Genomic DNA, 20,199 nt, shown 5'->3' on the forward strand with positions numbered 1-20,199 from the left:
TTCTAGGATTTTAAACCCTTCTAGGATTTTCATATAAATTTCACTATCAAGTGTACCATACAAATAGGCTGTAACAACATCCATTAGATGCATGTCAAGTTTTTCACATACTATCAGACTAATAAGATATCTAAACATGATTGCATTCACCACAAGAGAATATGTCTCTTCATAATCAATGACTGGCTTTTGTGAAAATCTTTGTGCTACAAGTCGTGCTTTATATCTTACGACTTCCTTGTTTTCATTTCGTTTTTGCACAAATACCCATTTATATCTTATCGGCTTTACACCTTTAGGTGTTTGGACTATAGGTCCAAAAACCTCACGTTTAGAAAGTGAATTCAATTCTACTTGAATTGCATCTTTACATTTTGGCCAATGTTTTCTATTTCTATATTTCTCAATAGATTTAGGCTCAAAATCATCATTTTCTTTCTTTACTTCAATAGCAACATTATACACAAAATTGTTGTCGACAATTATATTTTTTTGCTTCTATTTGTTCCCTGAAGTAACATAACTTATCGAGATCTCTTCGTTATCATCATTTTTAGGTACCTAAATCCCTTCTAGGGTTTTATGATTATGATTAGTTATATCTTTGGCCTCTTTTTGGGAACTTGTCCCCTTAATATAATCACATTGAATATTTGCTCCTTTCCTGTTACAAGGATTTTTCTTTAGAATCGACATGTATTCCACGCTTCAGGCATGTATTACTTTCTTTGTACTAACAGTTTGCCCTATTGGGATATCAATTCATATTGGAGCATTTTCAGCTGGTATGTGAGATTTTGTAATTCTCTTTAGGTCAGTAAATGAATCTGGCAGTTGATTGACCATGTTTTGCAAATGTATGATTCTTTGAACTTCTTGTTCACATTGACTTTTATGGGGATCTAATTGAGATAATGATGATCCATTCCATGTAATTTCTGTTACCAGCTATATTATATCTCCCCTTAATGTTGGGAATATTGCTTTATTAAAGTGACAATCAATAAATCGTGCAGTAAATAAATCTTTAAATAATGATTCAACATACTTAATTACAGTAGGAGATTCATAACCAACATATATTCCCAACCTCCTTTGAGGACCTTTCATTTTTTGTTGTGGTGGAGCAATTGGAACATATACTACACATCCAAAAATTCTAAAATGGGAAATATTTGGCTCCTGAACAAAAGCCAATTGCAATGGGGAGTATTTATTATAACTTGTTGGCCTGATGCGCATAAGTGCTATTGCATGCAAAATAGCTTATCCCCAAACTGTAACATAGAGCTTTATTCTCATAAGCAATGATCTAGCTATTAGTTGGAGGTGTTTGATAAATGATTCAGCTAAACCATTTTGTGTGTGAACATGAACTACAAGATGTTCAAATTTTATCCCAATTGATATACAATAATCATTAAAAACTTGGGATGTAAACTCACCAGCATTATCAAGACGAATAGTGTTTATTGCATAATTTAGAAATTGTGTTCTTAATTGAATTATTTGAGCAAGTAGTCTTGCAAATGTCAGGTTGTGAGTCGATAATAAACATACATGTGACCATCTACCAAATGCATCTATCAATACCATAAAATATCTAAATGGTCCACATGGTGGATGAAAAGGCCCACATATATCACCTTGAATACATTCCAAAAATGCAGGAGATTCAATCCCAACTTTAGTTGGTGATGGTCTAATAATCTATTTACCTTGAGAACAAGCATCGCAAAAGAAATATTTGAATTCAAGAATCTTCTAGTTCTTTAATAGGTGTCCAATTGAATTCTCAATTATTTTTTGCATGATAATAGATCCGGGATAACCAAAGTGGTCATGTTAAATAGTAAAAGTATATGGTTCTACAAACTTCTGATTTATAGTAACATGTGCCTCAATTGCACTAATATATGTACAATATAAACCTGATAAAAAAGTAGGTAGTCTTTCCAAAACATATTTCTTTCCACATTCAACATTTGTAATATATAGATATTCAATATTTTCTCATTCATAGTCTTAATATGATAACCATTAATACGAATATCTTTCAAACTCAATAAATTTCTTTAAGACTTAGTGGAAAATAAAACATCATTAATGACAAATTTTGTACCTTTATGTAATAATAAAATAGCTCTTCCGAAGCCTTCAATAAGTTTTGAACTACCCGATATTATATTAATATGAACATCACTTATTGTAAATGAGAAAATATTTTTTTATCTTTGAGTATCATATGTGTTGTAATCCTTAAGATGTAAATCTTTATTGATTTTGGATCTAACAAAATTTTGTTGATCATTCATATTCTTCATAAAATAAATAAAATATAACATTAGAAATGTTGTAAATATTTATTAAATATGTATAATTTGCAAGAAAATAAACATACTTAAAATATCATAAAAATGCCAAAATAACACCAACTTATTATTTATGCAAGAAAACGAAACATACTTAAAAACAACATAAAATGCTAAAATAACACCAACTTTTCTAATGATTCTTAAAGAAATCTGCCACATCAAGGTGAGTTACATCATTAAGGCCATGAATTACATCACCCTATTCTTTTGCCTCAATTTCATTATTTGGGATATAAAATTTGTCTTAATATTATTTTTCTTCCTTTTAATGGACGTTTGACAAAGTTTCACTAAATGTTTAGGCGTATGATAGGTATGTGCCTAATGCCCCCTCATACCACATCGGTAACATAAATTCTCAATAACCTCTGAAGGATTATTTTGACCATCTATTTCTTGTCCTTCGTTGTTATTCTTTTTTTGGTGGTTAGAAGTACCACTACTATGAACATCATGATAACAATTACTAGTATGTCCTCGACCATGTCCACCAATATGTCCAGAACTACGACCATGATTGCGACCTCTATATTTTTTGTTTTCATATTTATTGTGTACTGCAACATTCATTTTAGGGGGTGATGCAGTACTAGTGGGACGAATTCCATGGTTTTTCATCAACAACTCATTATTTTGTTCAACCACTAAAAGACATGAAATAAATTCAGAATATTTTTTAAAACATTTTTCACGGTATTGCTGCTGCAGGAGCACATTAGTAGCATGAAAGGTTGAAAATGTTTTCTCTAACAAGTCCTCATCAGTTTCAGTTGAGAACTAATTTTGAATAATTCTAAATTGTATTCACTTATAGTCTTAAAATCTTTCAACTGTAAGTGCATCCAATCATAATGAGTTTTAGGGAGGATCACCGTTTTCTGATGGCCAAATCGTTCTTTCAAATTTTTCCACAACTTGAGATGGTCTTTCTTAGTGGGATGTTCCTCTTTTAATTCTTCATGTAGATGATGATGGATGAAAATTATTGCTTTTGCATTGTCTTGGTTAGATGCTTCTTTATTTGCTACTATACTTTAGCATCTAGGTGAATTTCAGCATCTAACACCCATGAGAAATAATTCTTGCCTAAGATGTCTAGGGCGGAAAATTCAAGTTTGGAAAGATTTGATATTATAATTACTAAAAAAAACTTTAAAAAAATATTAATAAAATAATAGTAATCAAATTATTTGTCAAATGTAATTATAATAATGTATTTAAGAATGAAAATAGGAAATAATATAAAACAACTTGTGATATAAAATTCAAGATTACCTTAAGCCAATAGAGATATTAAATTTGATTCCTCCTAAGAACTTTAAGCAAATTATTGCACAAGTTTGAAACCCGCTTTTTTCGTCAATTTTGGGGTAGCCAAGCAACCAATTTGAATGCTAGGTTAGAAAAATAATGAAAGTAATTCAATGGGGGATTAGAAAGGGATAGAAAGCAATTGAGGTATGGTTTATCAAAAAAAAAAAGGACGAGATGGATTCAAAATTATGGAAAAAAAATTTGAGAATCGTGCTGATAACGTGTTATAAAATAAAGAGAGATAGAGAGAATAAAAAACAAAGAAATTATGGGAAGCAATAGATAATGTATTTTATTGACCAATGGGATGATTACAATGCTTCTTCAAAGCCTCTATTTATAGGCATAAGAAGCATAAATGAAGTAGAGTTTTAATTCTAATAACTATTAGAATTTAAAGTACATCAAAACTTATCTTAATCTTGATAGAAATCCACTTAATAAGATATTAATAATAAATATAAATATATATAATATTTAAAAATAGTTATAAATACAAAACGTTATATGAAAACATTCAATTATTACCAAAAACAAATATAGTATGCCTCTTGAAATGATACTTACTACCTTAATCAAACCCTCTTTTGAATGATAAAATATTATCTTATCTACATCAAGAAAAATTGTGCTATTATATTATGTTCAAAAATATAAATTTGAAATATTAGTCGATTTTATATATTATATAAGTTATGGTAATAAATTTATATTTTATATATAAATTAATTAAGGCTCAATGTGATGGTATGAAAATGTATAAAACATAAAATTCAAAAATACAAATACCCATAAGTATTTTAAGTTTATCACTTAATAAGCATGAAGAAATTTATAAATTCAAAAATAACTATGATAAATGAAAATTTTAAACTCCACATCCAAAATTGAATGGGTGACATGTGTTTCACTTTTATATATTTAGGGTTGGTAAAATTATATGTATATGTCGATGTAAAAGAAAAATTAAAGATTTAGATAATTTGTTTCGAAAATTAAGGATAGGCCTATTTTAGAGAGAAAAGATAAAAATGTACTTTATATGACATGTTTTCAAAAGACGTGGAAGAGAGATGGTAAAAACGTTTCCTACAAGGAGCATTTTTACCATGTGACACTACCTCATCCCAAAGCTGAATTTAAAAAAAAAATACTTATATAAATCATTGGGGACTAATGACTAGTTCACCAACAACCATTTTTTTCTCCAACGATTGTTTTATTTTTCCTATATATACCCATCCTATTTTTATTTTTTTTCTATTCAATCCTATTCTTTGTTCATCTATTCTCTCAATTCTCTTAAATCTTTTATTCTCAATTTTTGTCATTCAATTTCTCTCAAATTCTTCTTTTCTCAATTTTCTATTTTGTAATTTATTTTATTTGATTTAATTTTTTTTAATTTTAAAAATTTTAAAAATGTCAATGCCTCTAATTCGTTTGGATCACAAACACATTTGTGGCATCCAATTACAAGTGGTAAGAAATTATTATTTATTTGAATTAATATAATTATTAAGTTGTTAATATTATTTTTTTAATCTTTTATGTTTATATAATCAGGACAAAGATCAAATTATCGAGACATATATGCAGAATTTAAGTGTGAGAGCATCGCATGTCATTGAACAACACTTGGAAGAGGAGGGATTCTTGCACGTATCACATATGCTCGGCGGATTAAATTGGAGCCTGCATTTATCAATGCTTTGCAAGAAAGGTGGAGACCTGATATACACACATTCCATCTTTCGTGCAGTGAGTGTATGATTACACTCAAGGATGTGGCATTACAACTCGATTTCTGGGTTGATGAGCTAGTCATTATGGGGGAAGTACGCATTGGTGATTGGAGCCCGATTTACCACCAACCATTAGGCAAGGTGTGCAACACCCCTAATAACCCAAATCCGTCGCCAGATTAGGGTTACGGCATTATCAACCAAAACACAATCCAAAACAATTATTCATTTCTGAACATACAAAAAAAAATATTATCTTCTTTATAAAAGTTTCACAACTAAAATAGCCACAAGTCAACAATTCATATAAACCACACATGCATATTTGATTTCCAAAAACCAACCATGTATAACAAAATATCTAATCAATGTCTCGAAGTAACAATATACATCAAGCCGTTTAGGTCATACATAAAAAAAAATCCATGTTCGAACCAAATGTCCTCTTCAATTATGACATTTAACAACCAGAACTTAATCAAAATTATAATATTTCGTATATCAAACACGTATCAAAACATTCACTTGATGCATTTAATTCCTTAGATAATTACTAAACACATCATTTTGTAAACTAAAGCACATTCGTTTATTAATCCTTTCTACATGAAACATTAACAATCATTACTAAATGGTCAAATATATTTCTTACTTATTACAAAGTTTCAATTGCATATTACTATATCAAAATAGACCATTTTAAAACACACATATCAAATAAAGGCATACAACTTATTAACCCACCAAAAATGAGTCATTAACCACTATTATCAAATGGCCAAATATAACTTTTTTTTACCATTTCAATTTGAATCAATTGAAATCACTAATAATAAAACATAACATGTTTATTCTGCATTCTAGTAATCATATCTAGACATTATTATTATTTTATAATCAACCAAAGAACACATGCACAGCCGATTCATTAATCAAATATTCGGTTCTCATGTTAAAACTCCTCTGATCAAACTAAAACAATCATAGAACATATTTGTAATTTGCCATCACCAATCGAATCTAAATAGCTAAATGCAAATAATGACATATCGACACTCAACCTATAATTTAATCACCAATATCATTTCATAAATAACTTATAACCTACATCTATATTTATAGGACACAAACCGAATTAACCATTACAAATGAATTAGATTAACCATTATACAATCGGCTATAAATTTATCACTTACTCCATTACAAAGTCAAATCACAAGACTAACCACATATGCTAATCAAATCCATATACCAAGCTTATTAAATGAGCTAGTTGTAAGTTGTTCATATCATTACCCGAATCAATACATAAAACCAAACACCATTCATATATGTCATAAAGCATACTTACCAAAATAAGCATAAACCATGATCAAATATAATCGAACATAAGCATAATGATCAAGCTATTTTTGCATGGCTATATATATATATATACACAAATCCAAAATCGACCAAAACAAATCCTAGCCTATACATGCCATAAGTTCAAAGTTCAAACTTTTAAAATACCGAAATAATGAACGATAGTGTGACGGATTTCCTTGACGATCCCCGAGATCGTAACTAGCTTTCAAAATCTATAAAACAGCAAACGACCACACACACAGTAAGCTTAAATAGCTTAGTAAGTCATAAGCAAATAAAACATTCAATAATATACATAATTCAATTAAACTAAACTGAACCAAACAAATTATAACCTTGTTTACATGAATTATGCTTACCAACTCAATCATTAACTCATAAACATTAACCATATAAAGTTAGTGGCCGAATGTATATATACTCATAACATAAATAATTCTCACTTTATAATGCATATTTCATATATAAATCATAAGTACACATTTACCTTATTTTCTCAATCATTTAACTTAGCACATACTTGACCTTTTAGCTCGATTTCACATTCGATCTTTACTTAATATTGCCCGTGGAACCATTCGTAATTAATAAGGATTCTTGGATAATTGAAAAGCTCGTACAACGCTAATGTCCCAGACGTGGTCTTACATGTAATCACATATCGATGCCACTGTCCTAGACAGGGTCTTACACTTAAATCATAAATCGATGCCAATGTCCCAGACGTGGTCCTACATGAATCATATATAAGAATCCTATGTCATGACATATGTATCCTAACTATTCCTAAGGTTCATACGGGGCTTTAGGACATTGTAACTCGATCAATTCAAGCTCGTAAATACTTCTCCCATACTTATCCAAATTCGTCTTGAACATACATATAGAAGTGATAATTAAATTTGGCACAAATAAGATATATACAATCGAATTTAACCACATTTATTTACTTATGTACTTACCTCGTACGAAGACAAACAGACCGGGTCGACTATTCAACAACTTTAGATTTTTCCCGATCCAAATTTGATTTTCTCTTTTCTTGACTAAATTAATATAAATTAAACTTATTTAATCAAATATTCAATCAAATTCATCCAAAAACACATAAATGGGCAAATTACACTTTTTTCCCTAACATTTCACATTTTTCACAATTTAGTCCCTATTTCACAAAAAACAAAATACTCAAAATTTGAATACACCCATGTTAGGCCGAATTTACCCCTAGTCCATATAAGCCCATATGTTTCATTTATTTCACATTTTGACCCCTCAATTTTCAAATTTTACAATTTAGTCCTAAATAGACATTTTTATCAAAAATCACTTAATTAAACTTGTCAATTTAACAATATATATTTATTTTTCATCATCAAACACAAAAATCATCCAGCTATCAAAAATGGTAATTCATGAAGACATTATCAAATTCAAAAATTCAAGCATGGGCTAGCTAATACTCGAAGCAATGATCTCAAAAACGTAAAAAATTATTAAAAACTGAACAAATTACATACCTAAATTAAAGAAGACAAAGGCCGAACCTAGCTTGCTCAACGATGGTGTTTTTCACCTTTAACTTTTGGCAATAGTGAAGAAAAGATAAACAAAATGTTATTTTATTTTAATTTAATAACATTATTTACAAATTAATAATTTTCCATTAATGAAAACATTTAAAATTCATATAATGGATGGCCATTTATGTAATAATCCACTAAATATGGTCTAATAACATCTCAAAGACCTCATATTTAATAAACCATAACAAATAAATACTTTAACAAATAGAAAGTCACTTTTGCATTTTACGCGATTAAGTCCTTTTAATTAAATTGAACACTCAAACGATAAAATTTTCACACGAAATTTTCACACATATAAATTAACATGATGTAGACACCAAAAATAATATTAGAATATTTTTTTGACTCAGATTTGTGGTCTTGAAACCACTATTCTGAATAGGGTCTAAACCGAGCTGTTATAACTCTCCCTCCTTAGATATTTTCGTCCCCAAAAATCTTACTAGCGAATAGGTTTGGGTAACATTCTCTCATAGCATCCTTGGTCTCCCACGTAGCTTTTGCTACCCCGTGCCGATGCCATAAGACTTTCACTAAAGAGATTTTCTTATTTCTTAATTCTTTAACCTCACTATCTAATTATTTCTTAATTCTTTAACCTCACTATCTAAAATTCAGATCGGTTCTTCTTCATATGTCATATCGGATCGAATCTCAATCTTCGACAGAGAAATCATATATGATGGATCGGATAAATATTGTCGAAGCATCGAAACATTAAATACGTTATGGATCTTTTTTAACTTGGGTGGCAACAACAGTTTGTAAGCAATCGGCCCAATACACTCAATAATCTCATACGACCTAATAAATCTTGGACTCAATTTGCCTTTACGACCGAATCAGAGTATCTTTTTCCATGGTGAGACTTCCAAAAAAACTTTATCCCCGATTTGAAATTCAATATCTTTACGTTTCAAGTCAACATATGATTCCTGACGATCTGGCGCTAATTTCAAACTATCGCGAATCACTTTCACTTTCTGTTCAGTCTCTTTAATCAAATTGACCCCATGTATCTTATTCTCACTGAGCTCAGTCTAATACAAAGGTGTTCGAAATTTGCAATTGTACAAAGCCTTGTAAGGTGCCATTTTGATGCTCAATTAAAAGTTATTATTATACGCAAATTCTATTAGTGGCAAGTATCGTTCCCATGTACCTTCAAACTCAAGAATACAACATCTCAACATATCCTCGAGTATCTAAAAATTCGTTTGGACTGACCATCTGTCTGCGGATGGAAAGCAGTGCTAAAATCTAATTTCGTACCTAATGCATCTTGCAGTTTCTTCCAAAATCGCGATGTCAACCTAGGATCACTATCCAAAATAATAGATTAGGTACTCTGTGCAATCTCACAATCTGAGAAATGTACAACTCAACAAGCTTATCAAGAGAGTAATCTGTGCGAATCGGAATGAAATGAGCTGATTTAGTCAATCTATCTACAACAACCCAGATTGCATCTTTCTTGCCTGGTGACAAAGGTAAACCTAATACAAAATCCATCGTGACTCTATCCCATTTCCACTAGGGTATCATAATCGGTTGAAGTAATCCAAATGGTCCCTGATGCTCGGCTTTGACTTGTTGACAGATTAAGCATTTTGAAACAAAGTCAGAGATGTCTCGTTTCATACCATGCCACCAGTAAAGTTGTTTCAAATCATTATACATTTTTGTACTACCCGGATGAACAAATAACCGAATGCTATGATATTCATTTAAAATCATCTGAATCAACTCTGAATTTCTCAGAACACATATTCGGCCTCTGAATCTCAAATAACCCTCAGTATCAACTTGGAATTCTGAATCAATATTCAAATCACATTGAGCCCATTTTGTTAGAAATTCATTATCGACTTTTTGAGCTTCGCAAATCTACTGCATGAATAATAGTCTCGCTTTCAACTCAGCTACAATTGAGCCATCATCAGATAGAGCCATATGGATATTCATTGCACGCAGAGCAAATAGATATTTTCGACTTAGAGCATCAGCAACTACATTGGCCTTTCCTGGATGGTAGTCAATTACAAGCTCGTAATCTTTTAACAACTCTAACCATCTTTACTGTTGTAGATTCAGATCTTTTTGAGTCATCAAGTATTTTAAGCTTTTGTGATTGGAATAAACATGACATTTCACACCGAACAGATAGTGGCGCCAAATCTTCAACACAAACACAATAGCTGCTAATTCCAAATCGTGCGTCGGATAGGTCTTTTCGTACGGCTTTAACTATCTTGAGGCATAAGCTATAACTTTGCCTTCCTGTACAAAACACATCCCAAACCATTCAAAGATGCATCACTAAAGATTACGAATTCTTTACCCGATTCTGGTTGAACTAGCACCAAAGCTTCAGTCAATAAAGCTTTCAATTGATTAAAACTTTTCAGGCAATTTTCTGACCACTCGAACTTAACATCTTTCTGAAGTAGTCGCGTCATCGGGGTTGCAATCATCAAGAAACCCTTTACAAATTGTCTGTAATATCCAACAAGTCCCAGAAAACTTCAGACTTCAGAAACATTTCTCGGAGTTTTCCAACCTAGTATTGCGAAAATTTTACTCGGATCAACCCGAAAACCCGATGCTGATACAACATGTCCCAAGAAACCAACTTCACGCAACCAGAACTCACATTTACTGAACTTCTCATACAACTGTTTATCACGCAACGTCTGTAGCACAATTCTCAAATGTTTGGTAGTGTCCATACCTCGTTTAAAAAGCAGTTTTCGGTACATTGGAGTTTTTAACTCGCAGCTGATAGTAACCTGATCTCAAGTCTATCTTTGAAAAACTATAGCCCCTTTCAATTGATCTAACAAGTGGCAAAGGATATTTATTCTTTATAGTCACTTTATTGATCTATTGGTAATCGATGCACATTCTCATAGTTTCGTCTTTCTTTTTCACAACAAAACCGGTGCACCCCAAGGAGAAAAACTCAGTCGCGCAAAGCCTCTATCAGTCAATTCTTGCAACTGAGCTTTCAACTTTTTTAATTCTGTTAGTGCCATTCTGTACGGAGCTATCGAAATCAGAGTTGTCCCCGGCACTAACTCAATGCCAAACTCTATTTCTCAAATTGGTGGTAAACCCGGTAATTCTTCAGGAAACACATCTGGATACTCACACACAACTGGTACTGATTCGATCTTCTTTTCAGTCACTTTAGAGTCAAGCACATAGGCAAAGTAAGCTTCACAACCCTTTCTCACATACTTCCAAGCTAACATTGAAGATATCACTGCCGGTAAACCATTCAAATCATTAGACTCAATCCAAATAATCTCATCATTTTGGCATTGCAAATCAATAGTCTTCCGCTTGCAGTTCATAATAGCATCATGCAAAGTTAGCCAATCCATACCCAGAATTATATCAAACTCGTTGAATGGAAACAACATCAAATCAGCTGGAAAACATGAATCTCGAATCATCAGCGGACAATTCTTGCACACTTTATCAACCAAAACACACCGGGCTAAGGGGTTTGACACTCTAATCACAAAATCAGTAGACTCAACAGGCAGAGTCTTACTGGATACTAAAATTTTACATACATAAGAATGAGTCGATCAAGGATCAATCAATGCAACAACACTAGTATCATAGAGAGTGAAAGTACTGGTAATCACATTTGGAGGTGAAGCTTCTTCACGAGCGTGGATAACATAAGCTCTAGCAGGTGCGCAAGCTATAGATCTAACAGCTGTGTCTTTAGTTCCCCGCTGACTGTCACTCACATTACCTATATTTCTGGGTGGTCTACCTCGAGCTGCCATGTTACTCGGCCTCGTATTCTGCTTCATGTCTTGCTCAACCAACGCAGGGCATTCACGAATTAAGTGATCCATCGATCCACATTTAAAACAAGCCCGATTATTCAATCTACAACTACTGGGATGTCATTTACCACAATGTTTGCACTCAGGTTGGTTCGATCGGATGTTACCAACACTAGCTATTGAGGTTGCTCTTGAACTAACGGGTGGTCTGTCTTGATCAAGTCTAAAATAGCCCGCAGTAGCCTTTGAACGGCTAAAGTCATCTTGAAATTTCTTTGATACCGACTGAAATGTTTTACCTGACAATCTTTTTCGTGAATCTCTAGCTTCAAAGTCAGCTTTTCTTTTCTCTTTCCCGAGCTCTTTGGCTTAGCATGCTCGCTCGACTAGTACAACAAACTCTTTTATTTCAAGTATCCCAACTAACAGCTTAATGTCTTCATTCAACCTGTCTTCAAATCTTTCACACATTGTAGCTTCGGTCGAAACACATTCCCGGGCATATTTGTTGAGTCTTACAAATTCCTGTTCATATTCTGTTACGGTAATACGATCCTGTTTCAACTCGAGGAATTCTTTACGTTTTTTTATCAATGAATCTCTGACTGATGTATTTCTTACGGAATTCAGTCTGAAAGAACTTCCAGGTCACCCGTTCTTTTAGAACTACTTATATTAATGTATTCCACCAGTGATACACAGAATCTCGAAGTAAGGATACAACACATTTTATACACTCATCAGGGGTATAGGATAGCTCATCAAACACATGAACGATATTATCGAGCCAGAATTTAGCTCGCTCACCATCATCATCAACAGTGGCTCTAAATTCTTCAGCCTCGTGTTTTTTGATTTTATCAACCAGTTGCTTATTTAATCTCATCGGATCAATTACTTGAGGTACCACGGGTATCTAAGGAAGATCAGATGGGGGTGAGGGTTATTGAACAGCTGGATTTGTCCAGACATACTGTATGAACCATTCGTTCATCATCTAGAAGAAGGCTTGTTTAGCCTCTCCCTCGTGGCTACTTGACATCGGCCTAGAATCAGCCGGCGCTGCTCATTGAGTTGGAGCGGGCGCATTACTTTTCATGTCATCAGCTACAACTCGATCGAGATCCAATTACTACACAAAAACACATTTTAATTGTTAGGAATCATCACACTATCGCAATTTATAAATATGGCATGTATAGCTAGACTCATACTCGCTACGATAGTCCTAGAATCGACTAAACCATAGCTCTGATACCAATAAAATGTAATACCTCTAATAACCCACATTCGTCGTCGAATTAGGGTTATGAGGCATTATCAACCAAAACACAGTCCAAAACAGTCATTCATTTCTGAACATACAAAAAAATAATAATATCATCTTCTTTATAAAAGTTTCACAACTAAAATAGCCACAAGTCAACAGTTCATATAAACCAGACATGCATATCTGATTTCCAAAAACCAGGCAAGTAAACCAAATATCTAATCAATGTTTCAAAATAACAATATACATCAAGCTGTTTACGTCATACATAAAAAAAAATCCATGTTCGAACCAAATGCCCTCTTCAACTATGACATTTAACAACCAGAACTTAATCAAGATTATAACATTTCATATGTCAAACATGTATCAAAACATTCACTTGTATACATTTAGTTCCTTAGAATAATTACTAAACACATCATTTTGTAAACTAAAGCACATTCGTCTATTAATTCTTTCTACATGAAACATTAACAATCATTACTAAATGGTCAAATATATTTCTTACTTATTACAAAGTTTTATGCATATTACTATATCAAAGTAGACCATTTTAAAACACATATATCAAATAAAGGCATATAACTTATTAACCCACCAAAATGAGTCATTAACAAATATTATCAAATGGCCAAATATAACTTTTGAACCTATAAGTCTATGTACATTTTACCATTTCAATTTGAATCAATTGAAATCACTAATAATAAAACATAAGCTGCTTATTCTACATTCTAGTAATCATATCTAGACATTATTATTATTTTATAATCAACCAAAGAACACAGAACAACTGATTCATTAATCAGATATTCGTTTCTCAAGTTAAAACTCCTCTGATCAAACTAAAACAATCATAGAACATATTTGTAATTTTCCATCACCAGTCGAATCTAAATATCTAAAACAAATAATGACATACCAACACTCAACCTATAATTTAATCACCAATATCATTTCATAAATAGCTTATAACCTACATTTATATTTATAGGACACAAATCGAATTAACCATTACAAATGAATTAGATTAACCATTATACAATTGGTTATAAATTCATCACTTACTACATTACAAATCCAAATCACAAGACTAACCACATATGCTAATCAAATCCATATACCAAGCTTATTAAATGATCTAGTTGTAAGTTGTTCATATCATTACCCGAATCAATACATAAAACCAAACACCATTCATATATGTCATAAAGCATACTTACCAAAATAAGTATAAACCATGATCAAAATAATCGAACATAAGCATAATGATCAAGCCATTTTTGCATGGCTATATATATATCTATACACAAATCCAAAATTGACCAAAACAAATCCTAGCCTATACATTCCATAAGTTCAAAGTTCAAACTTCTGAAATATTGAAATAACGAACGATAGTGTGACGGATTTTTTTGATGATCCCCGAGTTCGTAACTAGCTTCCAAAATCTATAAAACAGCAAACGACCACACACACAATAAGCTTAAATAGCTTAGTAAGTCATAAGCAAATAAATCATTTCAATAATATACATAATTCAATTAAACTAAACTGAACCAAACAAATTATAACCTTGTTTACATCAATTATGCTTACCAAATCGATCATTAACTCATAAAAGTTAACCATATAATGTCAGTGGCCGAATGTATATATACTCATAACATAAATAATTCTCACTTTATAATGCATATTTCATATATAAATCATAAGTACACATTTACCTTATTTTCTCAATCATTTAACTTAGCACATACTTGACCTTTTAGCTCGATTTCACATTCTATCTTTACTTAATATTGTCCGTGGAACCATTCGTAATTAATAAGGATACTCGGATAGTCGAAAAGCTCGTACAACGCAAACATCTCAAACGTGGTCTTACATGTAATCACATATCAATGCCACTGTCCCAAATAGGGTCTTACACATAAATTACAAATCGATGCCAACGTCCCAGACGTGGTCTTACACGAATCACATATCGGAATCCTATGTCATAACTATGTATACTAACTATTCCTAAGGTTCTTACGAGGCTTTATGGTGTCGTAACTCGATCAATTCAGGCTCATAAATACTTCTTCCATACTTATACAAATTCTGCTTAAACATACATATACAAGTGATAATTCAATTCAGCACAAATAAGATATATACAATCAAATTTAGCGACATTTATTTATTTACGTATTTACCTCGTATGAAGACGAACAGACCAAGTCGACTATTCAACAACTTTAGATTTCCCCCGATCCAAATCCGATTTTCTCTTTTCTTGACTAGATTAATATAAATTAAACTTATTTAATTAAATATTCAATCAAATTCATCCAAAAACACATAAATGGGTAAATTACACTTTTGCCCCTAATATTTCACATTTTTTCCAATTTAGTCTATATTTCTCAAAACACAAAATACTCAAAATTTGAATACACCCATGTCAGGCCGAATTTACCCCTAGTCCATATAAGCCCATATGTTGCATTTATTTCACATTTTGTCCCCTCAATTTGTAAAATTTACAATTTAGTCCTAAATAGATATTTTATCAAAAATCACTTAATTAAACTTGACAATCTAACAACATATATTTATTTTTCATCATCAAACACAAAAATCATGAAGCTATCAACAATGGCAATTCATGAATACATCATCAAATTCAAAAATTCAAGCATAGGCTAGCTAGTACTCGAAGCAACGATCTCAAAAACGTAAAAATTATCAAAAACTGAACAAATTACATACCTAAATCAAAGAAGACAAAGGCCGAACCTAGCTTGTTCAACAATGGTGTTTTTACCTTTAACTTTCGGAAATAGTGAAGAAAAGATGAACAAAATGTTGTTTTATTTTGATTTAATAACTTTATTTACAAATTACTAATTTGCCATTAATGAAAACATATAAAATTCATATAATGGATGGCCATTTATGTAATACTCCACTAAATATGGTCTAATAACATCTCAACGACCTCATATTTAATAAACCATAACAAATAAATACTTTAACAAATAGAAAGCCACTTTTGCATTTTATGCGATTAAGTCTTTTTAATTAAATCGAACACTCAAACGATAAAATTTTCACACGAATTTTTCACACATATAAATTAGCATGTTGTAGACACCAAAAATAATGTTAGAATATTTTTCTGACTCGAATTTGTGGTCCCAAAACCTCTATTTTGAATAGGGTCTAAACCGGGCTGTTATAAGGTGCCAGACAAGTTTAGTGGTAGTCGAACATAAATGAAATGGTAAAAGATAATTTCTCACATCTCAATTTTAATGTTGTTAAAAGAAAACAATTCGCTCGAGCATTCATATGAGGTTGATCGGGGGTCTTCTAATATCAGATAAATCTTAAAATCTGGTACATTTAAGGTGGCTCTTACAATTAATCGACTTACAAAAAAAGCTGGGTGACTTAGTTGGGGATCAGTTATCTTAACTACATTGTACCGAGAGATGTGTCGAGGAACTGAAGCACAAAAAATTAAAATCGGTGGTTGTATACTCCTTTAGTCATGGGCATGGTACCAATTACCATTTTTACGTTCCTTATTAAACTTCCCTTATCAATTCTCACTCGTAATAAGGTAAGATTCATTCAATAATATAGTTATCATATTATTTTTTTCATTATTATATTTTTGGGATAAAATATTATTTAAATAGGTGGAAAATGATGTGAGTCATGTGGGTATCCTGAATGAGCTTGAATGTATTCAATTATTGTTAGATTAACGGTCAGAAGTGACCGCTGTCAAACGCGCAAGCGTCTGGACTAAAGTTACGACAGCAAAAAGATATGGAGTAAAGCAGCGATGTTCGCAAGTATATGGGTCAAATTGTAATATAGTAAAGTGTTACAACAAAACGCTCCAGGAAGTATTCTGTGGATTGTACCCAAGGGTTTGCGGATTGGAGAAATTTATTATTAAATTAATAACAAAAAAATAATTACTAATCTAATTAAATCACAATTTAATAGTGTTGATTCAGAAGTAAAATATTAATTAAACTAATTAAATTAATTAATCTAAAATAACCTAACGAAATTTAATTAACCTAAGATATCCTAATGAAATTTCCTGTTCCTAGTGTTAATGATGCGAGTTCCCAACCTATGATCGATTAAATCCCTAATTTCCAATTATGTCGTTAATTACCCTTAATTGAGTTATTTACCACCCTTAGCGAAGAATACCCTTTCGGTCTCATCTTCACTAAGGATTACCACTTACGTCACCTTTTCGGTCTCTTCCTAGGCATAAGAATACCCTTTCGGTCTCATCGCTTGGCACAAGTTATACTCGATAGGATACCGTCTCGATCTCACCTATCTAGATATTCTATTATGTGTGTCACTTCCTAATATACTAAATACTCTTGAATAAACTCCCAATTTTAGGTAAATAATTACTTAATTAATAAACGAGTTTCGTAACTGAATAATGAAGATATAAACTACGCACAAGATTTTATCCCAATATTCATGCAAACTTTAGTTGACTAAGTTAACAAAATATAAATAATGGAATAAAAGAATAAAGGAAAACAGAATGCTCATTGATAAATAATCAAAGTGCGGTTCTGAAACAGTCTTCACTCACAATCGTCTTTACATTAGAATAGAAAGATTCTGACTAAACGAACATAAGAAATGATAAAATAAAAATTAAAGAAAACTAAAAATTAAAAGTATGAAAATATCGTTCGACAGCTCTCTAGGGCTAATCCCTAAGTCGACTTTCTTCTAATGATATTATAATCAAGTTTATATAGGCTACAACTGAGGGTTTTAAGTGCCTAAAACATCCTTCAATTAATTAGGGTTTTAACAAGACAAATACGCTCTCGACGTCTGCTAAAACGCTGCTGCACCTATCTAGGTTTTTGTTGTGATGTCAAGGATCCCCACGTCACGATGTCGGGCCTATTTCAACCCTGGATGCTTTGATGTTCAGTGTCGCGACACTATATGTTGATGTTGCGACAATGGCATCATCTTTTGTGTTCTTTGACTTTAAATGGCACCTAAACACTTAAATAGCCTATTAGTCATTCTTGAGGCTCGAGTTGGTCTAATGGGTCATCAAAACACTAAAAAGCACATAAAAATGCTTATTTTGCAATAAAATGAATCTAAGCTAATGAAACTGAAAATGTAACAAATAAACATAAAATGACTAGAAAACAAACTCGTTAAGTGCTGAAAAGGCTTTAATTTGCCACAACAAATTGTGGTAGATCAAGAAGCCAATGTTGGTTTTTAAAATTTTCAATTATATGATAATTATGTAAGAATTTGAAATTTAATATTAGGTACATAATAAAATTTATAAATTCGTATTGTAGTTTAAATAGATGTTATACTTTGATCCGAGAATTCAAGAATGCAACCCAATCGAATTTTTGACCGATCCCAATATTTGGCACGTCAAAGTGCCATTGATAGTTTTTGCAATAGTTTATATTGCACAAGTCTGATCGAGTGATACGCCAATTTCGGTTTATGTAACATATTTTTCCCTCAACCTAAGAGCTTGATGAACTTCACAAAATTGGCTTGTGGGAGAGAATCGATGAAGATTGGCCTAAATTCCATGCCAAGTATATCTACATTTGGGAACATAGGTATGATTTCCTATACGAGAATAAATTGTCTGACCTGGTTTGGCGACGTCTTTAGATTACATGATAAGGTTCATAGTAAGTCATATTTATTATCGGAGGAGGAAATGTGTAACACCCAATACCTGACCTGATCGTCGAGTTCGAGCTATGGGATGCCACATTTTATCAGAGAAACTACGATAAAATACAATTCATTTTAACAGTTAAGACATATTATTAAGTTTAAAACAAGACTACAACATATTATACAAATATTTCCAAGTCTTATACGAGCTTACGAAGGCTTTTAAGGTGACTCAAGGTCGAATAAGGGCCAAATTGTAAAATTTTCAAACTATTGACTTAACATTACGACTTCAGGGGTTCCAAGTCATGACATAACTCACTAACTTCCCCTTACCGTGACATTAAAAGCCTGACGTCGCGACGTGATAGACTGTTTTCAAAATGTCTAATTTGTACCAATTCATATTGTAACATCCCTAACCCGTATCTGTCGCCGGACTAGGGTTAAAGGCATTACCAGACGAATCGAAACATTGAACTTTCATTTCATAATCATCAAAGCATCAGAGATCAAATATCAATATAGAGTCCCTTATATAGGTTATCGAGACCATAAACATACATTAGAAAGGAGTCGGGACTAAACAGAACACATATAAAAATTTTTCAAAACTTAAACATTTTTCAAACAAGTACAGGTCACATGCCCGTGTAATCAGGCTGTGTGCCTTACAAGACATTAGACACGCCCGTGTGTCTAGGCCGTGTCAAAATAGGGCATACATATTGACTTTCTCACAAGACCACAAGACACGCCCGTGTGACTTGGCCGTGGTCGAGTCTGACTTGGGCCACACGGCTAGCCACACGCCCGTGTGCCTTGGCCGTGCTTGAGTTTGACTTACAATTGTAGGGTACCCTAGGGGACACACGACCGTGCCACATAGCCATGTGTCGCACACGGCTGAGACTCACGCTCGGGTCTCTGCCCGTGTGGACAAAAATAGGCCATTTGAATAGCCAATTTGTCACCCCAATTTTTGGTCAACCTACAAGCACCAAACCAAGC

The sequence above is a fragment of the Gossypium arboreum genome, chromosome 7 (genome assembly GCF_025698485.1).
Source record: "Gossypium arboreum isolate Shixiya-1 chromosome 7, ASM2569848v2, whole genome shotgun sequence".
NCBI classification, from domain to species: domain Eukaryota; kingdom Viridiplantae; phylum Streptophyta; class Magnoliopsida; order Malvales; family Malvaceae; genus Gossypium; species Gossypium arboreum.